Genomic DNA, 9,352 nt, shown 5'->3' with positions numbered 1-9,352 from the left:
TTAGCGATAGGGGTGGTGGATCGTTGCACAAATGGCGCACTCCTCTGAATACATTCTATCCTTCCTGCTTGCAGTATTTTGTGACATTTTTACAAAAGAACTATGCTCGCATCGTGTTTTAAAACCGATAAAGACGTTGGTAAAGACGTTGCTACTAAGTTTCCTGGATTTGTTACTCATTGTACACTACACAGTTGGATGCCACTGTTGTATTTCCTCAAAAGTCATTGACGTACTGTCGTCACACAATTTGCACTGACACAGGTACTGTAGATGTTTGAAAATATTTACTAATGTTGTATTTCTGTATTTTGATGGAAAACATCCTGGATTGTTTGTTTTATTACCTTGATTGATATACAGTGAAGGAAATAAGTATTTGAACACCCTGCTATTTTGCGATTTCTCCCACTTAGAAATCATGGAAGGGTCTGACATTTTCATTGTAGGTGCATGTCCACTGTGAGAGAGATAAACTAAAAAGAAAAATCCAGAAATCACAATATGTGTATCTTCCAGAATTCTGACCCTGAAAGACCTGTTAGTCCGCCCATTAGAAGTCCAACTGCACTCCATGTATCATCCTGAATCAGATGCACCTGTTTGAGGTGGTTTACTGCATAAAGACTCCAGTCCACCCCATACAATCAGTAAGACTTTAACTTGTAACATGGCGAAGACCAAAGAGCTTTCCAAAGACACCAGAGCCTGGAAAGGGCTACAGAGCAATTGCCAAGCAGCTTGGTGAAAAAAGGTCCACTGTTGGAGCAATAATTAAAAAAAGAAGCTAAACATGACGGTCAATCTCAATCGGAGTGGAGCCCCATGCAAGCTATCACCTCAAGGGGTCTCAATGATTCTAAGAAAAGTGAGGAATCAGCCCGAAAGTACAGAACAGGAGTTGGTCAATGACCTGAAAAGAGTTGGGACCACTGTTTCCAAGGTTACTGTAGGTAATACACTAAGTGGTCATGATTTGAAATCATGCATGACACTAAAGGTTCCACTGCTTAATCTGGCAAATGTCAAGGCCTGTCTTAAGTGTGCATATGACCATTTGGATGATAGAGAGGAGTCATGGGAGAACGTTTTGTGGTCAGATGAGACCAAAATAGAACTTTTTGGTCATAATTCCACTAAACGTGTTTGGAGGAAGAAGAATGAAGACTACAATCCGAAGAACACCATCCCTACTCTGAAGCGTGTGGGTGGTACCTTCATGCTTTAGGGGTGTTTTCTGCACATCGGACAGGAAAAGTGCACTGCATTACAGAGAGGATGACATGGGCCCTGTATTGTGAGATTTTGGGGAACAACCTCCTTACATCAGTCAGAGCATTGAAGATGGGTCATGGCTGGGTCTTCCAGCACGACAACGACCCGAAGCACATAGCCAGGAAAACCAAGAGTGGGTCCATAAGAAGCATATCAAGGTTCTAACGTGGCCGAGCCAGTCTCCAGACCTAAACCCAATGGAGAATCTTTGGAGAGAGCTCAAACTCCATGTTTCTCGACAGCCCAGAAACCTGACTGATCTAGAGAAGATCTGTATGGAGGAGTGGGCCAAGATCCCTCCTGCAGTGTGTGCAAACCTGGTGGTAAACAGGAATCCTTTAAAGCAAACAAAGGCTACTGTACCAAATATTAACATTCATTTTCTCAGCTGTACAAATACCTATTTGCAGCTATATCACACAAATAAATCGTTAAAAAATCATACATTGTGATTTCTGGATTTTTCTTTTTAGTTTATCTCTCTCACATGGGACATGCACCTACGATGAAAATTTCAGACCCCTCCATGTTTTCTAAGTAATAGCAAAATATCAGGGTGTTCCAATACTTATTTTCTTCACTGTAATATAATAAAAGGATTTACCTCTGACCAGCACTTGCACTGACACTTTACTTGCTAGCTGTGATTCTGCCACTAGCAGGCACAGGATACGAAAATGTCAAAACTCTGGACAGTTTGCCTGTTCTTAACCCAATGTCTATTTTTTGGGACTTTTTGTGTGAGTGTATTAGGTTGTATGCTAAATGTATTACATACCCTTACTGTGGGGGGGTATCATCATTTATTTATTTATGCAAATGTCATTAATCCCCGCTAAAAATGTCAACTTTGGTTTGCAGTGAATGTGATGAAGGCAATATTGATAGAGCTGAAGCACTAGATTTGGAAAATTACTTAATGTTTTTAATTAAGGATATAACTTTCTACAGTACATGTTTTGTATAACATTGAAACACATTGCCACGGATGTATCATTTTACAGTTTAGAAAACGTCATTATTTTGTTCCTTTTAAATATCTTTTAATTTGTAAAAGGTACTCTTATGCCAAGCTACCACAGGCCAAATATCGGGAACTGATATTTTTGTTTTTTCCGTTTGTTTCTGGAATTGAATGTGAATCTGTATCTCGTGTTACCCTCTCTCATAAATTATAGTCACTAGAGGCCCTATTCCTGCTTGTGGTTTATTGGAATGAATTCTGCACACAATCAAATTCAGGTATAGACATAAATGTATGGCTTCATTTTATTTATTGCAATGGTAGTTCTTCTAGTATACTTTAAGCGGAAATGAAATATTGTGATTATAGAGCAAGGGTAGGGAACCTATAGCTCGCAAGTCAGATATGGCTCTTTTCATGAGTACATCTGGCTCCGAGATCAAAGAAAGGCCATAATAATAATCTCAGATTTTACAATTGTAGTGCATGCGAAGCAACACAATCCATTAGTTCTGTACAGAATATATAAGGCAAATTCCCAGCTACAGTTTACACTCACAGTGTTATACCAACAGACCTTGTCTCTAAAATATACATGGAAGCCTATAAAACTAAGTATGTTCACTGTTGTGACAATTGATGATGAAAACCCACAGAACTAATTGTAAACCTCCAGAAACACCAGCATGGCACTCAGAGCAATTGGAGTGTGTGAGCGTCAAGGGTGGGCAAATCTCTGCACACATTGCCCACTGTCATGATTTGTTTTTGCCCTCACCTGCACTCAGTCGTTCAGCCCTGGCTGCCACTCATTCCCTAATTAGTCGTCCTCCTATCTAAGCACGTCTTTCTCATTCACTCTTTGTCAGTCCGTCAGCGAACCTCCGCACATGCAAGGCAAGCATTTTTGACTCTGGCTCCCGTTCTGTTCCCAACCTGTTCCTGTATCCTGTATCGATCCCCTGTCCCTGGCTTCCCGATTGTCTTTGATTACTTGACTTGTTCCGATCGCCAACCAAGCTCGATAGATAGATGGATAGATAGATAGATAGATAGATAGATAGATAGATAGATAGATAGATAGATAGATAGATAGATAGATAGATAATCTGATTTATATTTGAGTGGACACACAGAGTGGCACCAAAAAAGTTAACCACCCTTGGGGCCCCCTAGTGGTTGCGGGTCCCTAAGCAGCCACTTAGCTCGCTGTACCTTGGACCGGCTCTGAACATGCTCAACACTGGCCATGGGCAAGTACAGCCTGGCGGTGCCCATCCCTCTCCAGGCCAACACATGTTTCCACCCGGAATGTGCTGACCACTGCACCACGTATCAACAGTATTCATATCCGCACCGTTCTTCTACCACTAGAGGGTGACATTTTCAAGCGAGTTGGGGGAAATGTGACTTTAAAGCTGAACTCTTGAAGGTGTCATTGACGTCATGTTTCTTTGTGAGCAAGTAACTGGCGAAAAATCCAAATGGTTGACAACAGTTCCCGTTGCTTGTGTTGCCAAAACCAAGAATGAATCTGGAAAGTATGCAAGTGTGCGTGCTTGCTCGTGTAAACAATCGTGGCGGTGAAGTTCGCAGACGACCCTCGAAAAACTGAAGAATGTGGAACAAACTGAAGTTTGAGGATCCTCTGATCAGGTGAGTTGGAACAAACACTACACAAAAACACACATTTTCTACGTTTTCATTGTATTTCTTTTACGTTTTTTTTACTATTTTGAATAGTGTACGCTGTATAACTATAATTTCGGGTGTTGGGGGAATTATAAGATCTTGTTACCTTCAGGGTTACTTTAACTTGATTACTTTCAATTACTTTTGGATTACTCCAATACCAAATATGCTAATAAAAGACAAAATAAACTAAATGTGAATAAAATGACTAAATTTTCTGCAGGCTCGGGGAGTAACGGAATACATGGAACGGCAAAAATGATGTTGGCAAGCTGTTTGCATTTATTTTCATTTTGTTTCTGTCGCATTTGATGTCACTTTTGCCGGAGATCAAAGAGATCAAAGCCAGGAGAGAAAGCTTACCACGTGTTGTGGTATATGATAATATAATAGATTTAAAATAATAGAGTAAAAAAGATATTGTAGTGTATAATACAAGGTAATTATATACAGGGTTGGGTAGGGTTTCTTTAACTTGATAACTTTCAATTACTTTTGGATTACTCTAATACCAAATATGTTAATAAAAGACAAAAGAAACTAAATATGAATAAAATGACTAAATTTTCTGCAGGCTCGGGGAGTAACGGAATACATGGAACGGCAAAAATGATGTTGGCAAGCTGTTTGCATTTATTTTCATTTTGTTTCTGTCGCATTTGATGTCACTTTTGCCGGAGATCAAAGAGATCAAAGCCATGAGAGAAAGCTTACCACGTGTTGAGTCATCATTTTATTCATATTTAGTTTATTTTGTCTTTTATTAGCATATTTGGTATTGGAGTAATCTAAAAGTAATTAAAAGTAATCAAGTTAAAGTAACCCTACCCAACCCTGCCTATAATACGGGACACTTTTACTGCAAGTGGGCAACGAACTAAGAACGATGCTGGACTAGTTTGTGTTAACTTTGTAAATCAAGTTGTTTGCACAAATTATCTTTGTTTTTATTGTACATAGTCTTTTAATGTGCTTAAATGGGTGCTGCGTTGTGTTCTTAAGCTTTGGATGGTTGGTTGGATCTCTTAACCACTAGGGTCGTACGGGTACCATTCTATTATTGCTAAATAAAAAAAATTGCAATCATTATTAATGTAGTGTAGATGTTAGCGTATTCTTGTAGTATTTCTGTTGTAGATTTATTAGGATTTTTGATGTGTTTCTGTAGTATTGTGCAGAAGTCATGTCATGTTTATTTGTATGGCCCTTAATTACAAAGAGTCTCAAAGGGCTGCACGGACCACAGATTATTGCAAACCACAGACTATTATTACACCATCCCCTAATCCAGGGGTCGGGAACCTTTTTGACTCAAAGAGCCATAAAAGCAAAAAATATTAATTTTATTTTGGGAAAGAGCCACACCATATATTATGAGACAAATTTACTAAATTGCTAAACCCGCGCCCCAGACAAAAGCTTAGTCTTCAGCACATTTATTTTTGATGATTTGATAAAAATTATGAAAAGAGAATAATGCCAGAGTCCCTGTCCCAAAATCAGCAAACATACCACTTTAAACGTGTCTCTTTCTTGCAATTACTCAAGATCGGTGAAACTCCTTTTGACCCTTTTTTCATACATATTGGTTTCAAAACCAGATGCAAGCAGTTATTGTGTAAAAACGTCACAACATTCTGCAAATAGGGAGCCTGATGAGCTCACTTTTGGCGCAGACGGCGTAGGGCGAGAGATGGGAGGGAGTGCTTGCACTTTTTGCATAGCTCCACCCATCCCTCCCACTTACCCAATCAAATGACTAAGTTCTCTTCCGGCGTTTTGGCGTATTTACAGTTCTGTGGATTCATCATAAGGTATCTGAACACTGAACACAGATTACATAGTGAACTTTTATATAAAGGATTCTTTAGCGTTGTACAGCCAAAACGAGTTTTTTTTCCCCCTTTTTTGTGTGACACCTTGACTGTAAATTGTAGTAAAAAACGTGCCCTATATATATACTGCGAAGTAATATCATAGTATTCAGCTTTGGTTTGGCTTTGCGTGTACCTGAATAGGACAGACTACTCAAGTTTTGAACAAGATGGAGAAATTTTGCATGCAATCAAATTTGTCTCTGAGCTACAGATACTCATAGAAAGAGCCATATATGGCTCCCGAGCCATAGGTTCCCGACCCCTGCCCTAATCTAAAACCTACATGAGGGCAAGGAAAAACTCAAAAACCTCAACATTAGGAAAATGAAGAAACCTTGAGAAGGGACTGCACATGAGGTAATCCCCCTTCCAGGATGCAACGAATGTTGCAATAACAAATAATACACATATATTGTCAACATAAAATATAGGTTATTCATATGCTATATAATAGGAGTGTGTTTTAAGCCAGTAGTATTTTTACAGGATACCTACAGTATTTCTGCTATATGATTTTTATAGACGGGTTTTGTAGTATTTCTGTAGTATTTTTGGATTGTTACTGTAGGTTATATTTTTGTCCTATTTCTGTAGTGGGATTTTTGTTGTGTTTTTGAAGTATTTCAATAGTATGATTTTGGTAGTATTTCTGTAGTGCGATATTTTTAGTGTTACCATAGTATTGTAGTATTTCTGCAGTAGTATTTTTGTAGTATTTCCTTAGCGCTTTTGTATTTTTACTACAATTGTATTTTTGTTGTATTGTAGGATTCCTGCAGTAGGATTTTTGCAGTATTTCCATAGTAAGGTTTTTGTATTTCTGTAGTATTCTTGTATTTTTGCAGAATTATTTTTGTATTATTCTTATTCCTATTTTGATTTTTAAAGTAGTTCTGTAGTATTCTTGTAATATTCTTGTAGCATGACCACTGTAGTATTTTTTCAGTATTTCCACAGTTCGGATTTTTGTAATTCTGCACTCCGTGGTATTCTTATAATATTTCTGCAGTAGTATTTTTGCAGTATTTCCATTGTACTGTACATTTCTTTAAATTTTTGTAGTATTTCTGCAGGTGGAACAAAATGTTGGCCTGTACAGGGATGGGCGTCACCGGGCTGTACTTGCCCAAGACACACCACAGGAAATTGTGCCCCTTCAGACTTAGCGGTTAAGGGATACCCAACCCAACCCTCATTTTTGTAGTATATCCATTGTAGGATTTTTAAAGTATATATTTAGTATTATTTTAGTATTTCTGCAATAGAATTTTCAAAGGACTTCCATAGTAAAGACCAAGAACGATTCTGAAACAGTTGTTTGTGTTGTTTACTTGGTAAGAAAAACTTGTTTACACACCTGACCGCTGTTTTTATTCTACTTAGTCTGTATTGGTGTGAGTAAATAGGTGCCACTTTATAGTTGTAAGGTTTTTTTATTGCTTAAATGGGGAATTGTAATCATTGATTTGGGGAGCATTAGTTTTAGTTTGACAGGTTTTATTTGGTGAAAGGAAGTGCTGGAATGTTTTTTGTGCATTCAAATTTGCACGTTGCACTGTAATTTGACATAATAGCTACAATTTATAAAGAAACACAATGATATATTCTTCCTTGGGATTTTCGTCACATAATGTCTCATTTTAGCAGTAAATTTGAAGGTTGTTTTTCTTCTTGCGTCTTTGAGATGGAATGCGAGAAGGCATGCTGCGTAAGGCTGATCTACGCCCGAACCTGCCTACACTTTTGTGAGAATGTACTTTGTTTTAGTCAGCAGGGTTTGCGGATTATTTATTTAGGCTTGTTTGAAATTATTCTCAACTAGTTTTTTTGTCCACTTGGAGCGGAGCAGCTGCAGTACCGAAACTTTAGCGAATGTGATGATTGCAAAGGTACACCACTGCATTGGCTCAGAGAATCAGGTTTTAATTTAGCAGAGTGGATGTGATGTTTGATTTATAGCTGATGTGTCCCATCAGCTCCACCTTAAAAATCAAATTTAAAGCAACAGGAATTGAACCCGGATCGCGGCTGTGCGAGTGCTGAATCCTAATCACAAAGCCACTAGAATTGTATATGACATAGGAAATTTATCTCATCATCACACTGTTTATACTCACAGTGCATCATTGTACAACATTGTAATCAAGCATTATGGGAAAGAGTTCAGCCAAAATGTAACCCTAACCCTGCACAGTGTGTGGTACTGTGAGTAAAAATAATATGATGATGACAAAAAATGTAATGTCTTTTCTCAATTAATCTAGATCTGTTGTGGGCTAGTGAATACAGAGCGGATTTAGGCTTATTATTATTATCATTATCTTTATGATTATTACTATTATTACGATTAAAAAATGTAAACACATTAATAAGATTTAAGTTTGTTTTAACTAAAAAGATTTAGTAAGTTTGATCAATTGTCTTTGTTAATAATTCACCGATTTACTTTAGTGACAAAACTGCGTGACCTTAATAACGGAATTATCAAACGGTGATGTGGTTTCAGTCGGGCCTTTCAGAGTAGATGCATGTTTTAGGTCTACCCACAATACGCATAGCAAATTCGGACAGACACGTGTACTTTGGACCACGGCATAATGTACATTTGATGAAAAGTGGCTTGTTTAATGTTCTTCGCCATGGTCAAAGCTGTGTCAGAAAATGTGTACGGGGCACAATGCATATAAAGTCAGTTAGTTTTTTGTTCCTCTGTCTCTTTGTTTTCTTATCCTCACTGTAAATGTGGAACTGGAGTCGTCCAATTTCGTTGTCAGAGCATATCCCATGTTGTAACAATGACAAAAGGCATATTCTATTCTATTCTATTCTATTCTAAAACACATAAAATTTAATGTAAACATTAAATATGTGTTTTTTTGTTTGTTTCTTTTGTTTCTATTGTGTTTTTTGGGTAGACTTAGTCTTAAATTTAATTTCAAAGGGCATTGAAATGTCTCAAAAAGTCTTTTAACTTAAGCTTAACCTTAAGCTGTAAGAACCTTGGGTGTAACCAATACTTGAAACAAGTCAAGTCAAGTCAAAATTATTTATATAGCCCTTAATCACAAAAAATGTCTCAAAGGACTGCACAGGATTACAATGACACAATTACCTGATCTTAAACCAACATGCGGGCAAGGAACAACTCAAAACCTCAGCGTGAGGAAAAAGAGAAACCTTGAGAAGGGACCTCACAAGTGGTATCCCCCTTTCAGGATGACCAGGGTGAATTACATTTAGCATTACAGTACACAAACATAGTAAACACTAGGTAACATGTTGAAAATTTGTCCGAAAAGTGCATGACAGCAGCGACGCCCCCAGCCTGTAAACTAGTCCAGAAAGTCTATGACGGCCACGAAGCAGGTTCCCATCTCTGCCAGCTGGTCCATGCAGGCGTTCACATGCTTCAGGTCAAACGCTGGTCCGCTGACTCATCTCAAATCGTCCTTCTCCTTCGTATCACCACCAGGCAGGCAGTCGGAAAAAGACAGGACAATACAGAATATGAGGTGGGCATCAATCATAAGCTTTGGAATAGAAC

The 9,352-nt window shown here is 38.1% G+C and overlaps 1 protein-coding gene across 1 annotated transcript in view; it reads left to right on the top strand.

Moving 5' to 3' along the window:
- Positions 1-3,656: 3,656 nt before the first annotated feature.
- Positions 3,657-9,352, top strand: part of rin2b (Ras and Rab interactor 2b) — a 48,460-nt gene continuing 42,764 nt past the window's right edge. Inside the window, exon 1 of the mRNA XM_088341607.1 lies at positions 3,657-3,895. The gene's annotated coding sequence lies outside the window, so the exon portion shown is untranslated. The remainder of the gene's footprint in view (positions 3,896-9,352) is intronic.

This window comes from Urocampus carinirostris, chromosome 8, assembly GCF_059441175.1.
Source record: "Urocampus carinirostris isolate Australia breed hairy pipefish chromosome 8, RoL_Ucar_1.0, whole genome shotgun sequence".
Classification (NCBI taxonomy): domain Eukaryota; kingdom Metazoa; phylum Chordata; class Actinopteri; order Syngnathiformes; family Syngnathidae; genus Urocampus; species Urocampus carinirostris.
The sequence above is the reverse complement of the archived record's forward strand: the minus strand, read 5'-3'. Positions and strand labels throughout refer to the sequence as shown.